The following is a 19,043-nucleotide window of genomic DNA, read 5'->3' as shown; positions in this document are numbered from 1 at the left end:
TTGCATTTTTAGTAGAGACAGGGTTGCACCATGTTGGTCAGGCTGGTCTTGAACTCCCAACCTCGTGAACTGCCCACCTCAGCCTCCCAAAGTGCTGGGATTACAGGCATGAGCCACACCCAACAAAAAAAAATAATTGTTAAAACAATGTAAAGATAACTTGGATTCTGGGTTGGGGTTGGAGTGCCCTCTATTGACCGCACACTCATTCAGGAAGAAGAATTAAGGTCAATCTCAGGCCTAATCTAGAATGCCTGAGCAAAGTACTGATGAGTCAGTCTTTTCATCACCTCATCTGTCCAGATGAATAGCCTGTAAAAATAATTATTTGTGGACAGATTGTATGTAGTTACATATTTTTAATGGATTTTATTTTTAGAGCAGTTTTAGATTCACAGCAAAATTGAGAAGAAGGTACAGAGGTTTCCCATATGTATATATGAGAAACAAAACCTCCCCTCAAACAGGCACAATCTCCTCCATGGACCAGGGTGGCACATTTGTTATAGTTGATGAACCTACTATGACACAGCATTATCACCCAAAAACCACACATTAAGGAATTTGATCTTTATCTTTATCAAAATCCGTAAGATATCGAAGAGTGTTCATCAAGAGGGTGCTGTCATTAGGTATGCATTTTAAAGAGTTCAATGACTGCAGAATGCAGAACAGATTCAAGACCAGTGAAATGAGAATAAAAGCAGGGAGATCAATGAGGAATTTGGGGAAGATGTTGGTGGCTTGGATCAGGTGGTAGAATACAGGCAGAGAAAACTGGATGCATTCAAAGGCTATTTATGAATTTGACTATAGCATTTCACAACATACTATTGATCATATAACAAGAGGCTTGCAGTTTTAGTTGTAAACAACTAAAAAAATAAAGTGTAATATAATATGTTTTTTAAGCCATCAAAATGTTGTGGATGGGAAGAAGTCTAAAGGAACCCTATTCCAAAGAGAAAAGTGCTTCCTAGAGAATGAAATTCAGTAGCCATTATCTTCCCCAGGGGCAACTGCTGAGTCAGGCGTGGGATGTTGAGGATTGGGCCTGATTCAAGCAGGGAGACTCTTCCTGGGTAAGGTGCAGTTTTAAATGTCTGTATGTGGGTTAGTGAGACCAGCTGGAATCTGGAGGAGTTTCAAGGCCAAGTTCTGCCCACGGATTCTCCCTCAGGAGACTTGTGGTGACAGCGCATGGTAGCCCAGGAATCTGAAGGCTGGGCGGTAAGTCAGAGAGGGAGTTCCTGACAACTCATTGTGCTGAGATCCCAAAGGCTTGCCAAAGGGAGGGACCTGTAATACACACAGGACTGATCTTGCCCTGAAGACATTTGAAACCAGAGATAAATTGAAACTATTAGGAGGAAGTTGAAGAATATATGAACAAACTGGATGAAAAGATGGAGAATTTTAACAGAACAATGATAATTTCCTGACAATGACTAAAATAACATTCTAGAACTGAAAAATAAAATATCTAAAGTTAGTATATTCACTGACCAACCTCTTCCAGTCCTCCCGTTCCCCTCTCCTCCCAGCCTCTGGTGGCCAATATTCTACTTTCTACTTCTGTGGTATCAACTTTAGATTCCACATATGAGTGAGTTCATGCAGTTCTCTTTCTGTACTTGGCTTATTTTCAAATTTATGTCCTCTCGGTTTGTCTATGTTGCTACAAATGGTAGGATTTCATTCTGTTTTATGACTGAATAGTATTCCATTGTTTATATGTATGCCACATTTTCTTTATCCATTAATCTGCAGATGAGCATTTAAGTTATTTTTTATCTTGGCTATTGTGAATACTGCTGCAATAAACAGGGGGTGCAAATGTCTTTTCAACATACTGATTTCATTTTCTTTGGATATGTATCCAGTAATGGGATTGGGGGATATGGTACTTGTATTTTTAATTTTTTGAGAAATCTTTATACTGTTTTCCATAATAACTGTACCAACTTGCCTTCTCACAAGCAGTGTATAAAAATTCCCTTTTCTTTGCATTTTTACCAGCATTAGTGTCGATAGCAAATAACAATATAGTGAATATTACAGGATAGCTAGAAGATTTTTGAATGCTGCTACCACAAAGAAATGATAAATATTTGACGTGGTAAATATGATAATTACCCCAATTTGATCTTTATACTATGTATACGTGCATTGAAATATCAGGTTGTACTACATAAATGTATAATTATTACATGTCAATTAAAAATTTAAAAATTAAATAAAACATTCATTGGATGGATTTAACAGTAGACACAATATAGAAAATGTTTTGAACAAAATAGTATTAGAAATATGGTATATCATTATATTGACTTTAATAACCACCTCTCAACTATCACCAAGTCTATTTCTACCTCCTAAGTATCCTGGAGGCATTGAAATATCAGGTTGTACTACATAAATGTATAATTATTATGTGTCAATTATAAATTTAAAAATTAAATAAAACATTCATTTAAGTATAAAGATTTCTCAAAAAATTGAAAATAAAAATACCATATCCAGCGGTCCCATTACTGGATACATATCCAAATACAAGATACAAGATACTTAGGAGGTAGAAATAGACAGTGATAGTTGAGAAGTGGTTATTAAAGTCAATTCCTGGGTTTCTATTTGTAGTACTGGATGGATTTTTGTGTGGTTGTCATTCACCATAAGAAATTCTGTGTGCGTGTGTGAAAGAGTCAGAATTGTGTCACCTAAACCAATTGAGATGTCTGTGGTATTGGCTATTGTTTCTGCTGTTAATTGTCAGTCCTCTTCAATTAGAGAAATAACAAGATTAATTTTTTTTCCATAAAAATCTAAGTAGCAGGTCTAGGCTACACACTTCAACGTCAACATCATCTCTTCCCTTTTTAGAAAGGTTTATTCATTTGTAAACTGCTGATGTTTTGGGGGTATTGTGTCCATAAACTTCTCATTAAGCATCAATGATGTTGAAGTTGAAGTGCATAGCCTAGACCTGCTACTTGGATTTTTAAGGAAAAAATTAATCTTGTTATTTCTCTAATTGAAGAGGACTGACAATTAACAGCAGAAACAATAGCCAATACCACAGACATCTCAACTGGTTTAGGTGACACAATTCTGACTGAAAAATTAAAGTTGAGCAAACTTGCCACTTGATGGGTACCAATATCAATAAGTCCATATCAGCTGCAGACAAGAGCAGAGCTTTCAATGAAAATTTAAATAAGTGGAATAATCCCACTTTGAAGATGCTTCGTAAAAGCATTTCTTTGAAGAATTGTAACAGTAAATGAAACATGGCTTTACCAACATGATCTTGAAGATAAAGAACAATCAATGCAATGGCTACCAAGAGGTGAAAAATGGTCTGGTCAAAACAAAAGCAGACCAGTCAAGAGCAAAGGTCTTGAAAACAGTTTTTTGAAATACTGAAGGCATTTTGTTTGTTGACTTTCTGAAGGGCCAAAAAATGATGACAGTTATTATGAGAGTGTTTTGAGAAAATTGGCCAAAACTATAGGACAAAAACACACAGGAAAGCTTCCCCAGAGAGTCTTTCTCCAACGATGACAGCGCCCCTGTTCATTTTTCTTATCAAACAAGGGAAAGTTTTCAAGAGTTTCCATGGGAAACCATTAGACATCTACCTTATAGCCTTGATGTAGCTCCTTCTGACTTTTTATTTCCTAATTTTAAACAGCTTTAAATGACACCCATTTTTCTTCAGCTAATATTGTAGAAAGGGCTGTGTTGACATGGTTAAATTCTCTGGACCCTCAGTTCTGTAGGAATAGACTAAATGGCAAGTGTCATCACTTACAAAAATATCTTGAAGTTTATGGAGCTTATGTTGAGAAATAAAGTTTATATTATTTATTTTTGTCTTTTAATTATATTTTTCCACAAATATTTCAAGTCATTATAGTAGGCTATACCATCTAGGTTTGTGTAAGTACACTCTATGATGTTCATGCAATGACAAAATTGCCTAAGAATGCATTTCTTAGAATATATCCCTGTCAATAAACAACACATGGCTATATTTTGAGTTTGTACTTTTGTCTATTTCCTAATTTAATTTAAATGAGGGTAGGAAAAGGGAGTATGACAAATATAATTTTAAGAAAACTAAAAATATATTTAACTTAATGATGGAACTATTAAGAATATTAGGAAAGTAAAGCTGGTTCTAAGAGGATACAAGAGACTGAAAGAAAGACTGCTCAAATCAATTGCTCAGTTAGGTATAGAACCTTTGATGCTTTGCCACTGACTAAGAATATCATAATTTATATTTGGATAAAACCAAAAAGTTTGCATTGTTAATAAATAGGTGATTTTAAAACATAAAAATTAGTTAATGTTCTATAGAGCAATAAATATCAAAATTTGGGATATCTTTTCTGAAAAGAAATTACTTGTATCTCTACTGGCATACAGTTTTTAACAACTTTTCAATCTTCTACAAGCTAACAAATAACTTTACAGAATCAGGGCCTTAGTCAAATGTAAATAATCATTCAAAGTAACCTTCCCTTACATCATCAGATGACTCTTGTCAGACAATGTGGCTTCTTAGCTAATGTTCTAGTGTAGCTTTTGAAGGACATGCAGTAATATTTTTTTCCTTATTTCCAAACTTGGATAATTCTTCTTAACAAATATTCTTTATCAGGGCACCAAAAATCCTAAATGGCAAGCACTCATTCCCTCAAGAACAGAAAAATAACACTGGTCCAGAATATGGCCAACTAAAGTTAGTTGTCACTAACTGGACACCTTAATCATCACAAACTATGTTCCTACAACTAATCCATACTCTAGAGTATATTTATGTTATTGCTTTTGAGCAGATTTTTTTTTTTTTTTTTTTTGAGATGGAGTCTTGCTCTGTTTTCCAGGCTGGAGTGCAGTGGTGTGATCTTGGCTCAGGGCAACCTCAACATCCTGGGTTCAAGCCATTCTCCTGCCTCGGCCTCCCAAATAGTTGGGATTACAGGCATGCACCACCACACTGGGCTAATTTCCATATTTTTAGTAGAGATGGGGTTTCACCAGGCTCCAACTCCTGACCTCTGGTGATCTGCACACCTTGGCCTCCCAAAGTGCTGGGATTACAGGCATGAGCCACCATGCCTGGCCTTGAGCAGAAATCTTTACCTTTCAGATGAAAAAGTTGCAAAATACACCTTCAAATAATTAAGTTATTTGACCTATTTAATGAAGTTATTTGCTGCCTGGATCATAGCTCATGTTTACGTAGGTATTAATCTCTACTTTTATTACACTATATTGAAATATGCCTGAAATGCCCAATTAAGATATGAATAGATATTAATGCCAATATATACACATAAATATGATAGGCATTTGTTTAAATGTTTACATATACTTATTTTAGTGAGCTGCATTAAGCCAAATTCAAAATTAGACATTTTCCCTTCTTATGAATGGATGTAGAAAGGAGCATTGTTAAAGCAAAAGATGACAGGTCGGCCAGGCACAGTGGCTCACATCTGTAATCCTAGCACTTTGGGAGGTGGATGCGTGCAGATTGCCTGACCTCAGGAGTTTGAGATCAGCCTGGGCAACATGGTAAAAGCCCATCTCTACCAAAACACAAAAAAATTAGCCTGGTGTGGTGGTGTGTGCCATAATCTCAGCTACTGGAGAGGCTCAAGTGGGAGAATCACTTAAACCTGGGAGGCAGAGGTTACAGTGACCTGAGATCACTCCACTGCACTCTAGCCTGGGCGGCAGAATGAGGCTCCATCTCAAAATATACAAAAATATATATATATATATATATATATATATATATATATATATAAACAGAATGAGACTCCATCTCAAAAAATATATATATATATAAACATTATATATATATAAACATATATAAAAATATATATATAAACAAATATATAAAAACATATTGAATATTGAATGTCCTCTTTATCTGAGGACATTCTAAAACAAATAGATGAACAAAGCTTATCTTTGTTAAGCAGAGATAAGTTGGCAACCCACGAGATGTGTTAGAGAAAAGAAGTAGAGAACATGTACATGAACACAGAAAGTGATAGAAGGACCAAGTGACAGTAAATATTTATAATTCACAAAATGCACATGAGGCACTCATATCTGTGAGATCTTAGTCACCCATTTTGACTCCCATTTTGGCCCCTGCTTTTCTCTGTCAAATTAAAAGCCACAGCTGTTCCTCAGGTTACCTGGCGAGGGACACTGTGGCTGGGGGGAGTTGTCCCTGGAATGGCTTGCCTGATGGGGTACTTACAGGCTATCATGCATCAAGGTATTTCCCATGTGCCACCAGAAAGAATATTTCAAAAGCTTGGAACTATAAGCATATGCTTCAGCCAATTAATTTCATCTTTGTATTCCTTTGTAGTGTATTCCATCTTTTATTAGCCTTTCTCTACAAATCACATTGTTTAATTCTTAAATCATCAGTGGGAATGACATTTATCTTCCTTTCATAGGTTTAGACCTGCAAGGTTCAGTGTATGTTTTATGTCCTTTGTTTTACTTTCCTTCTTCCCTTGATTCCTTCTTCCCTTTTTAAGTCTCCCTTTTTCTTTCTCTTTTTCCTTCCTTCCTTCCTTGCTTCCTTCCTCTTCCTTTCCTTCATTTTCTTTCTTTTCCCTTCCTTCCTTCCGTCTTCCCTCCCTCGCTTTCTTCCTTCGTTCCTTTCTCTTTTTCTCTCTTTTCTTTCCTTTCTCTTTCTTTCTTTCCTTCTTTTCTTCTTTCCTTCTTTCTTTCTTCTCTCCTCCTTCTCTTTCTTTCTGCTGGCCCTCCTTGCTGGTTTTTCTACATGGTTTATTTTTAAATGTTTTAAGGTGGTTTGATGGAATAAGTAAGTATAGCAAAATGGTATTTATGAAAATAGGTGAAAAAGAAAAATTGAAATCATGGGTTGAAATATAAGCTATAACTAGGGATGAGGCCATTACAATACTGCACATCACAGAGACTTCCTTGCTAAGGACGAGCTGCAAACTTAGTTCTAAGCCTTCTTGCAGTTTGCATAAAAAGGGAAAACTGATCAGTCACCATATCCCCAGCTCTTGAGCACATCGCTGATTTGAGCAAAATTGGGATTCCGTTAGTAAGAAATGAAAGGAGAAAGTTTATTGGGTGGAAAACTAGTGGCTTCTACCACATTCTACCCCTTTGACTTTGTAATATTCATACACACTCTTCCTCTCATAAATAGAATACCTTCTCCAGCTCCTCCCTGAGAAATAGCACACCATTGTCTCATGCAGTTATTTCATTCACTTTGAAAATAGGATCTTTGTGTAATGTGGGTTCTGCTTTTCGTCAGTTCTCAAAATGGCTCCTCATTGTCTGGTGAGCAATAAGGTTAAACAGAAGTTATAAGTTTTTGTTTGGAAACAGGAAGAACTACAAACACAGCAGTCACTGGCCCACATAGCACATATCAATCACTTATGCTAGGCAAGAACAATAAGGACTCCCTACTCTAGCAATAAAATAAATAAATTGGCTAGCCAAATTTGCTAGGGTCCTGTTGTTTATTATTCTCTATGGCCACTCCAAAAAAAATGCAGAGAGGACAAACTTTTAGGACTGCACAGCTCCCACAACTCATTTCTGTGGGTGAAATGTGAGTTCTGTTATTTCTTTATTGATTGATCACATGATGTTTGATATTCTTTTCTTTGGGGCGGGGTGAAACAATTTTATTTTTTAAAATTTTATGCTTTAAATTCATGTTATATAAAGCACTATATAAACTTGTATTTAGAATATTAATATTTAACATAGGCAATTTCATCTGAATTTATTTGGAGAAATACAACTTAGTTGTCTGCTTATAAACATCACAAAAGATGAAAAATTGGAAAACAGGGCATTAACAATTAGAAATTTTAAATTGACCCTCATACTTTTTTACTTTTAACTTGCTATTTGGTTAACTTATGTTTAGCATTTACCCTTGAGGTTGGTAAAACATGTTATCAATGTATTATGCAAGAGTTTGTATCTTTTGCATAAGTGGTCCCCTGGGTTTAATTTACTCTTCACTAAACAAAAAACAAACACCACTGGCACCGCACACTAAACTATCTTTATATCATAGGTTACGAGTCTTGGTAAAAGCCAAAACAAATCTTCAGGGTTGGAGGGACCCCTTAATAGTTCTTCTCTGGTTTTAGAGAAGGAAAAAACATAGTCCTCCACTGCACTTTATATCTCTTTTTTTTTTTTTTTGAGACGGAGTTTCACTCTTGTTACCCAGGCTGGAGTGCAATGGCGCGATCTCGGCTCACCGCAACCTCCACCTCCTGGGCTCAGGCAATTCTCCTGCCTCAACCTCCTGAGTAGCTGGGATTACAGGCACGCGCCACCATGCCCAGCTAATTTTTTGTATTTTTAGTAGAGACGGGGTTTCACCATGTTGACCAGGATGGTCTCGATCTCTTGACCTCGTGATCCACCTGCCTCGGCCTCCCAAAGTGCTGGGATTACAGGCTTGAGCCACCGCGCCCGGCTTGCACTTTATATCTCTTAAAAATAATGTTTCAGCAGCCTAAATCTTTTAGGTTATAAAACTTATTACACTGGGATTTACTTTGAAATATAGTTTACAACCAAATCAAGTATAACATACATACACTGGCACTTCAGCATAAGGGCAAACCTAAAAAATATTATTTTGGGCCTTTAAAATTAGGCCATAGTATAAAAAACAGTCCATAATTTTACATTCAGAAAATTCATATTAAAATATTTCATTTTTGTAGGATAAAGGCCAAGAAAATTTTACATACGCATCAGTTTATTACTTATATTTACATGGCTCTTTCTTCCCTAGGTACTTAAAACTTCCATATTATACAACTGCCCAAGCAGGCTTCCTCTCTCCAAAGCAAGTTTTGCAGGAATGATGATGCCAGATCACTTTCAGAATAGGTTGTGCAGTGCTATGATACAAAAATGTATTTTGAAAGCTATTGAGTGACCATTACATATTGTTTCTAAAAAAATGGTTTTGTTATATTTGTTGGCAGACTATCCAATTATCCAGTACACAGGGCCACTGGAGTACAGTATGCTCATTCTAATGAGTCCCAAGTGCCCTTCCACCTTCACCACTGTACCATTTACTAAAATCCAACTATTAAAAATATTCACATTTTCTTCTAGTAGTGCACCAAATTGCTGGCATATTACTAGTTAGGGTGTTTCTAGATACTAAACATTCAGATGTTTACCTAGTTCTCAATCCTTGTGTATCTTAGCTAAATGTTTATAATCTGATTCACTAACTTTCAACAACCTACTGATCCGTGAATGATAATCTTAAATCACTATATTCCCCAAATAAGCAATAGAAAAAGTTGATTTATTTACTACTCCCCAAATCTAAACTTGAACGGTTTCACTTAAAAGTTACTCAGTTGAGAACACTTAATATCAAGTAAAATTGTTAATTTAGTTACTTCGAGTTGCACTAAAGCTACTATTACATCACAGTGCACATACAACAAATGAGGTGAAGTCTAATTATATATTTTACATTAATTAGCAACTCTACATTAATAGATTTATTCCCTGGTGAATTTATTTCAGACCAACTGACAACTATCTGTAAACACAACTAAATTTAAACATCAGCATTTTATCTTATTTTATACCTATACTTTCAGTAAGGTTTTAATTTGAAATATCATTATTTCCTTATCTGAAGGAATAAAGGAAACAGGAACAAGTGGCATGGTGGTTTAGGAAGCACTCTTGGTGATGGCAGATCAATAAATTTGGCTCCATCATAGTTCTGATTAGCTTGAGATTTAATAAGTACGCTGAGGCTGGGCCCAGTGGCTCACGCCTATAATCCCAGCATTTTGGGAGGCTAAGGTGAATGGATCACTTGAGTTTGAAACCAGCCTGACCAACATGGTGAAATTATGTCTCTATTAAAAATACCAAAAGAATCCGGGCATGGTGGCAGGCACCTGTAGTCCCAGCTACTCAGGAGGCTGAGGCAGGAGAACCTCTTGAATCTGGGAGGCAGAGGCTGAAGTGAACCAAGATGGCCCAGTGCACTCCAGCGTGGGTGACAGAACCAGACCCTGTCTCAAAAAGGAAAAAAAAAGTAATCTGGGACCTGATAAGCTAGAGTTCCAATTTTGATTATCTGGGAAATTTTTATTCTCCCTCCTCCACACAATTTTGCATGACCTGCTACGCAGCTGCTGCTAAGTTTCAATCATGTCCTCTTTCTTTTTTCTTATGAAACATCTTCAGGGAATTCTGATCCTTGGTCTTCTATTAAAGCTGTTGTTTCTTACTAAAATTTCTAGATTGAGGTGCTAGAATGTTATACCTCTCTCCACCATCCATCTTGAGCTTCTTTGTCACCTTTCAGTCTGCTTTTCAGAGAGCAGGGTTTCCAATACCTCACTGCCATGCTCAAGATAATAGATGTTGCTTTCTGATGGATCCTTTTCTTTGTTTCAATATAGCAGTTCTCATGGGTTGGTCTGCTGAGTTCAGCCTAGGAGTGGAGGCCAACGCCTGAGTCTCCTCAGTACACAAGTTTTAGATAAGTCCTAGCACCCTCAAGCTCCAAACTATGGCGGCAGCCACTCCCTCTCCATGTCAAAGCCTTCCTGCCTTTCCAGGGAGAGTTATGGACCAAAGCCCATTGGCACTGCTGCCCACCCTGGTATCTGCAACCCGACAGCCTCCTTCTTCCTCTACTGACCTGGCATTTCTTTAGAAATACAGTTATTTCTAAATGTATTTAGAAATGGCTTTCTAAAGAAATACAGTTCCTTCTAAAATATCATAGGCTTTCAGCCTATTCAATGCCACCTGTGAGCAACCACAGCCAAAGATTGTATGAAGTCATAGTATTAAGGTCTGAGAAATATTGTTTCCTGGTCACAGGTCTTCATCTTTCACACGTAGTCTTTCCCTGTAACTCCTGTCATCAGCAATGTGAAATCGTACATTTGGAGGAAAAGCAGCACCCTTTAATCTGTATTTACCAGCAGGTATGCCTCCTTTGTCCAGCAGAGGCCTGGAAGAGAGAGCTGGGAACCCAATACCAGCCCCTGCTAGGGCTGCTGCTTCAGCTCTGGCATGAAAGGCTTCAGTTTGAGGTAGGAAAGCAATGTGTTTTCTTTCCAAAGCTGGTAGGCTTTTATCATATAGGCTTCTCAGATGTCTTAAATTGCAGGCCACAGGCCCACACTTGCTCTCTTAGCTGTCAGAATCACTAGCTTTAGTATGAATTCATTTCTCTTAAGGGGGTCTTTGCAAAACTCAGCAATTAAAAAGCACACACTTTTAACATTTTTCTATTACTTTCCTTGATGCTGCGGCTACAGTAAGCACAAAAAATTCCACATTAAAAAAGTCATCAACTTTGCAGCTTGTAGTGAGTGAGGCCTAATTGTCTACTTCTCTACCTTGTATTCCTCTAAATTTTGTATTTTTGTCTCTTTTACTTGCAACATTCCATTTTCAGATATCCCATTTTGCATCAGAGGAGAGCGCACAGGCAAGCAACAGAAAACCGTTACAGTGGCTTAACCAGATGAGGTTGTTTTTTTTTTTTAGTCTGTGTAAGATGCTGTAACTAAATACTCTAGACTGGATGACTTACACAACGGAAATATATTTCTCACAGTTCTGGAGGCTAGGCAGTCTAAGATTAAGGTGCTGCTCATTTCAGTTCCTCCAATCTCTTTTTCTTCTTCTAAGACAAGCAGTCAGATCAGATTAGGGCTTTACCCCATGACCCCATTTAACCTTAATTACTTCCAAAAGGTCCTATCTCCAAATGCAGGTAGTGCTCGACTTACGACCATGGTCGGAACGCGGACCGGTCGTAACACGATTTGGTCGTAAGTTGAGTAGGCTATATGTACACTTGAAATGGTGCACGCGGAGATGGTAGTGCTGCCGGAAGCTGGTCCGCACTGTCGTACACCCAAGCTGGGCAACGTTTGCGCTGCCAAAAGTCGAATGCTCGTAAGCTGCATAGGTGGTAAATCGATCAATACCTGTACAGTCACATGAGGAGTTAAGACTTCAGCACATAAATTTTGTGGGGACAAAATTCGGTCTATAATGTCTTTCTTTAGGGAGATATGGAGTCCAGACCTACTGTATTAGGTCCATGAAGTCACTGTTGGTCCAGACTCCATCTGCCTCCCTACCTTGCTGTCTTTAGCATGTGGCTTCTATTTTAATGGCCGCACGATGCCTATTTTGCCTTTGCCCACCTTACTGGCAGAAAGGATGAAGAAAGATTGCATGCTTATCAGGAAGCAAAATTTTTCCCCAGAAATTCCCAGCAGACTGTTACCGGCATTCCATCAATGAGAACAGTTTCATGTAGAGGTCCCTAACTGAAGGCAATGGTGTGCTAGACATTGAGTTTTGTAGCTTAGGATAATTTTTCTTGGAACAAAATTTGGATACTGTTAGTAAAGGGGAAGGGGCTAATGAATATTGGGAAGATAAATCTCAGTGCTTGTTATAGGATCTCTCCAGATAGGCTGATTATAACACTCATTATTCAGTACCATTAAAATAAATCAGGAGCGGTAAAGTCTCCTAATATTCTGGATTTATAACTCTTTGAAATTTTAGTTTAATCCACAGAATGCTTTTAAAGTTTCCTCAAATAATTTTTTTTCTGTATTTCTCTACCCCACAAATATTTTTTTTTTCTGCATCAAAACACAATTTAATCAAACACTAACTCTCATATTCAGAGACAATATCATATTTTGGTCACTAGTACTAGTCTTTTGGTAAGAACCAAGACTCCTTGGAGGATGCGGAATTCAAGTATTGGACCCAGAAAAATTATACCTCACTGGAGTGAGTGATAAATAACCCCTGTGGGCAGAGGCATTTTTACTCTCGGAGTCCCCAGGATCTAACGGTGAACTGCAATACCACATTATGCCAGTAGATGACGACACCATCCAACATGTGAGGACTCCTCAACGGAAATCCCTTACATTTCAGGTATCGAATAAGAAATTATTATTTTCTATTATCAAGTATATTAGTTTGACTTCCTACCAGTTGATTTTAGAAATGAGAAACACATGTTCAAATAGTAACATTAAATATCAGAATTTGGTTGTATATTTGTCTTTTAATTAGTGGTAATTTTTGCAAAATGAAATTCATCTTCACGGCAATGCAAATGACTTATTATAGGTGAGCACAAGTTTCCAGGTGAACAAACTGTTTTGTGAATGAGCCAGAGGAAAACTGATTAGATGAGTTTAACTACTGTGGCCACAAAGTCAGGCAGCAGGCAGCAGTTTTCAAACTTGGCTGAATATTGAAATTTATTTTTGTTAACTGCTCAGATTAAATTGAAATAACGTAGGGAGTTTAAAAAAAATACCTGTCTAGTTCTTAGCTCAAAAAATGCTCATTTAATTCGTCTACAGTATGGCCTGAGAGTCAAGCCTTTTAAAAGCTTCCCAGGCGATTCTATTTTGCAGCCCGTATTGCGAACACCTGCGTTTGGCTTAGGGCTCCCATCACTCCATGTTGCAATTAGTTGCTTAAATGGGCCAATCTCACCCAAATACGGAGTTGGTGATTACCTACTGTGTGTAATCTGTGAAACTAGGAAGGCCCCTACTCTTCCTTAGGAAAAAAGTAATGATGTCTGCACATCTACCATCATGTATGCATTTCCTTGTTGCAGAGAGAGATGGTAAAACAAACAAACCAGTCACAAACTAACAGAAGAGAGACACACCCTGGGCTTTACTCAACATTGCGATTAATTTGTTTTAATTGTTTTTCAATGGATGTTCTTTGTGTGAAAGGGACACAAGGGAAGAGAGTGTTGGAGTTTGACCCATGTCAAGGAAGAAGTGAGCAATGCTAAAGATTTGGGCATGGCTCAAAGAGGATAGGCTCAGTAGGGACCAAAGTTCTAGTTGTGGGGCCACTGGGGAGCTCAGCAGACAGTAGAAGAACAGATTACAGAAGACAGGGAGACAATACAATCACTTTAGTTAATCCTCAAAACAACACTACAAGAGAATACTGGCATTCTTTCTTTTTTTTCTTCCTCTTGCTTTCTTGCTTGCTTGCTTGCTTGCTTGCTTTGTTGCTTTTATTTAATTTTACTTTAAGTTCTGGGATACATGTGCAGAAAATGCAGGTTTGTTATATAGGTATACATATGCCATGGTGGTTTCCTGCATCTATCAATCTGTCATTTAGGTTTTAAGCCCTGCATGCATTAGGTATTTGTCCTAATGCTCTCCCCTTGCCCCCCACTCCCTGACAGGTCCCAGTGTGTGATGTTCCCCTCCCTGTGTCCATGTGTTCTCATTGTTCAACTCCCACTTATGAATTAGTATATGTGGTGTTTGGATATCTGTTCCTGTGTTAGTTTGCTGAGAACGACAGTTTCCAGTTCAACCATATCCCTGCAAAGGGCATGAATTCATTTTTTTATGGCTTCATAGTATTCTATGGTGTATATGTGAAATACTGGCATTATTTCTATATCACATATAAGGTAACCAAAAAAACAAGCTGTGTTTCAATAACTTGGCCAAGGAAACTGTATTAGTCCATTCTGATGCTGCTATAAAGAACTGCCTGAGACTGGATAAATTATAAAGGAAAGAGGTTTAATTGACTCACAGTTCTGCAGAGCTGTAGAGGCCTCAGGAAATTTTCGATCATGGCAAAAGGAGAAGCAAACACGTCCTTCTTCACGTGGTGGCAATAAGGAGAAGAATGAGAACTGAGTGAGGGGGGAAGCCCCTTATAAATCCATCAGCTCTTAGAAGAATTTACTCACTATCACGAGAATGGCATGGGGAAAACAGCCTCCACGATGCAATTACCTCCCAGTGGGTTCCTCCCACCACACATGGGGATTACAGGAACTGTAAGATGAGATTTGGGTGGGGACACAGATAAACCATATCAGTCACTTAACCGGTAAGTAGCAGAGCTGCACCATTTGAGGTTCCAACCAATGCACTTTACCTTTCATGTGTGCTGCCCTTATGAGCTGAATGCCTTCAAATCAGTTAGCTATATTTCCTTATTTATTATTTGGAAATGTTAATGCCCCTGTTTCTTAGAGCTGTTCTGAGAAATACAGGGTACAACATATTTAAAAGTGCTCAGAGCACAGCACGAAGGCTCACACTGTTTAGACCCCAGGGCTGTGCATCCTGTTATTATCTTTCCGACACTTAGACATTATTGCCTCTCTAGACTCATTGCTATGATCTGAATGTTTTGTTTTCCCAAAATACGTATGTTGAAATCTTTTTTATTTTGCTATGTTTTTAACCTTTTCTATGTGTCAATGCTTATTTTTAAAATTTTTCCATAGGACATCAGGGTACAGGTGGTATTTGGTTACAGAAGCAAGTTCTTTAGTGGTGATTTGTGAGATTTTGGTGCACCTCTCACCCAGCAGTGTACACTGCACCAAATTTGTAGTCTTTTATCCCTTGCCCCCTCCCACTCATCCTCCCAAGTCCTCAGTGTCCATTGTATCAGTCTTACGCCTCTGCATCCTCATAGTTTGGCTCCTACATATCAGTGAGAACATATGATGTTTAGTTTTCCATTCCTGAGTTACTCACTTAGAATACACATGTTGGAATCTTAATCCCCAAAGTGATGGTATTAGGATCTGGAGGCTTTGGGAGGTGCTTAGATTTTTGGTGAAAAGCACCCTCATCAATGGAATTAGTACCCTTATAAAAGAGGCCCCAGAAAAGCAAAATGGGTAACTAAGTGAGATGATGGATATGTTCATCTGCTCCCTGTAGTAACCATCTTACTATATATGTATCCTACAACATCATATTGTATGACTTAAATGTACATAATAAAATTAATTTTTAAAAAAAGAAATAGTTCCATTCAAAAAAATTTATATTAAAAAATATAAAAGGCCTCAGAGAGCTGCTTTGCCCCTTTCACCGTTTGAGGACATAGCTAGAAGGTGCTATAAGTCAGAAAGCCCTCACCAGACACTCTCTTGGCACCTTCATCTTAGACTTCCCAGCCTCTAAAACCAGGAGAAATTAATTTCCATTGTTTATAAGCCACTCGGTTTATTTTGTTACAGCAGTCTACACAGACTAAGACACCCGGAAAACCTCCAAAAATTTCAAACCACTTAAATAATATGATTCTTTACACAGAAAAAAAAAGCATGAGCAAAAAGTCTGAAAAACATTCGCAACACTCAGGTGTACCCTGAATCATAAAGGTCAAGGTCATAAATGGGATATTTATGACCAAAATAGATGTTAGGTGCCTCAATGAAGAGTTTAAAATTGATGCCAAATTTAGTTTCAGGTCCTGAAATGAGCTCCAACAAAGTGGCGGGAGGATGGTGGGATGGGTGATTCCCTGTGTCTGCTGTGCAGTCTGTGCCTAATGACTGGTCCATGTGCTAACCTTTAAGACCTTTGGTTTTGTCAATTATACGAAGGCATACTTTTTGACGTCAAAAGTAACCTTTCACTGGAGTCCAAATGTAGGCCTACATATTTCATACTTGGTGATGGATTTGAGTAGTGTTCAAATTCACCAACCTCAAACGCCTTGATAGCCCCCCTCAGTAACTCAAGACTGAAAATTTACCATTCATGCTCTTGTTTTTTCAATGGATTGCGCCTTTTAAAATGTGAACATCCCTCCTAGAGGGGAAAGATCACTTTTTAGAATGTTGTCAGTTATTGAATTTGTTTAAGTCTCTTCCTAGTCAGGTGACTAAATGCTGCCCCACAAAAAAGAAAAAAAGAAAGTGGAGGCTCTTTATTCACCAATGTAAATGGGAAATGAGGAATTAAGAAGAGTATTAACACAGGGAGGGAAGGGATTTATCTTAGTCTATTTTGTGTTGCTAAAAAGAAATGCCTGAGGCTGAGTAATGATTTCACTCACAATTCTGATGCCTGGAAAGTTCAAGATTCAGCACCTAGTGAGGGCTTCAAACTGCTTCCGCTCATGGTGGAAGGTGAAAGGGATCCAGTGTGTGCAGAGATCACATGGTAATACAGGGAGCAAGTGAGGGGGTGGGAGGTACCAAGCTGTTTTTAACAACCAGCTCTTGTGGAAACAAACAGAATGAGGGCAGGCACAGTGGCTCACACCTATAGTCCCAGCACTTTGGGAAACTGAAGTAGGCAGATTACTTGAGGTCAGGAGTTCAAGACCACCCTAACCAACATGATGAAACTCTGTCTCTACTAAAACCACAAAAATTAGCTGGGCGTGGTGATGTCTGTCTATAATCTCAGATGCTTGAGAGTCTTAGGCATGACAATTGCTTGAACCTGGGAAGCAGAAGTTACAGTGAGCTGGGATCACACCACTGCACTCCAGCTTGGGTAAGAAGTGAGACTCTGTCTCAAAACAAACAAAGAACTAACAAAATGAGCCCCTAAGAAAAGGCATTAATCCATTCATGAAGGATCTGCCCCCATGACCCAAACGCCTCCTGGGAGACCCAACCTTGAATATCAAATTTCAACTTAAGGTTTAGAGGGGACAGACATCCAAACCATAGCAGGCACTAGGTCCAGAAAGCTCATTGCACAATTCTCCTCTGAACACTTGCAAAGGCTAAAGTCATAGGGACTAAATTCAATTAAGGAAGGCTTTCTCTTTCACTCAGGAATGACTCCATAGAAATAAGTAGATATCTTGCTGCCATTCTTTTCCATTCAGTCTGTTTGCTACCTCATAGCCAGAGTAATTTTGATGAAGCATAAATGAGATTATGTCACTCCCCTCTTTGAAATCTTTCAATAGCTCCAAGTTGTTCTTAAAGATGACAGCAGGCCTCCTTCCCATGGCCTGCCAGACCTACTTGTTTCCCTGCCTGTTTCACAAACCTTAGTTTACACTAGTCTTTTCTTTGTCACTGTAGTCCCTATAGCAAGTCTTCAATAAACATTTTTAGTGCTAAATTATTGGAAAAAGAAGCATCTGTCCATTTATAAAAAGTACTGACATTCAAACGCTGGACCAACTCAAACACTCAGCTTCCTTCCTGCTTCATACCTCTTTTCATCCTTTATTTCTGTCCGTCTGCCCCATCTCCTGCCCTGCCAACCTGGAGGTCAGCGTACTTGTGTTTGTTTTTATTATTTGTTTATTTTAAAAAAGTAAAATAAGACTAATCACTAGCCTATGGGAAGATTTTTATAGCTTTCATCCTTCCTGTTATTCTCAGTTCTGTCTTGGTACCTGTTTGCTGATCTTTCACTGCTGTCTCTCTTTTATTCTCCTTTTGCAGGACCCATAACTCCGCCAGGCCTCCTGCTATGACATCTGAGCTAGCCTGCTCCTCCTAAAGGCTAGCAGCACTACTGACTTTGACTTGTCTCTCATTTCAAAAGAGCACAAATGCAGAGCTGCAGCCACAAATGCAAATCCCAGCCCAAATGCTTATTGGCCATATAAACCTAAGCAATGTCCTTAACCTGGCTTCAGTTTTCACATTTGGAAAAGGAGAAAATAATGGATTTTCAAGGTTGTTTTGAAAATTAAATGATAGAAAGTATGACATACTACAGTACCTAGCACACAGAAAGTCTTCAATGAGTTTCTTTTCCTTCCTACTCAAACCACCTGGTCTTGTGTTCTACTCTAGGGTGGACACTTATTGGTTCACATGTCTGTTCAACATGTATTCTTCCTCCTGAAAACAACCTGATTTTCTTTTGGTAGAATTATCTATCCTGTACAGTTCTGGTGCGGCTGTAAATTGGTAGCCTTATTCTCTGTGGACTTGATCTAAACTTGTCCCATTAATTCCTTTACCCTTAGACCTACAAAAAGACATATGAATAGAAAAAAACAATGCTGGCCGGGCGCGATGGCTCACGCCTGTAATCCCAGCACTTTGGGAGGCCGAGGCGAGTGGATCACGAGGTCAAGAGATCGAGACCATCCTGGTCATCATGGTGAAACCCCGTCTCTACTAAAAATACAAAAAATCAGCTGGGCATGGTGGC

At 38.3% G+C, this 19,043-nt stretch overlaps 1 long non-coding RNA gene and 1 pseudogene across 2 annotated transcripts in view; both read right to left on the bottom strand.

Annotated features, from left to right (window-relative positions):
* The window catches only part of LOC119470988, a 110,173-nt gene that overhangs the window by 37,242 nt on the left and 53,888 nt on the right, over window positions 1-19,043 (bottom strand). The window contains exon 5 of one of the 2 annotated variants that reach the window (XR_005199973.1): window positions 14,708-14,757. The exons of the other annotated variant lie outside the window; for it this stretch is intronic. This is a non-coding gene — a long non-coding RNA (uncharacterized LOC119470988). Of the gene's footprint in view, window positions 1-14,707; window positions 14,758-19,043 lie in introns of those variants that run through there. 2 annotated transcript variants of the gene reach the window in all.
* Window positions 9,678-11,816, bottom strand: LOC119470987 (annotated as a pseudogene).

This window comes from Cebus imitator, unplaced genomic scaffold (genome assembly GCF_001604975.1).
Source record: "Cebus imitator isolate Cc_AM_T3 unplaced genomic scaffold, Cebus_imitator-1.0 Scaffold46, whole genome shotgun sequence".
Lineage (NCBI taxonomy): Eukaryota > Metazoa > Chordata > Mammalia > Primates > Cebidae > Cebus > Cebus imitator.
Note: the sequence above shows the minus strand (reverse complement) of the source record. Positions and strands in the feature narration are given on the sequence as shown.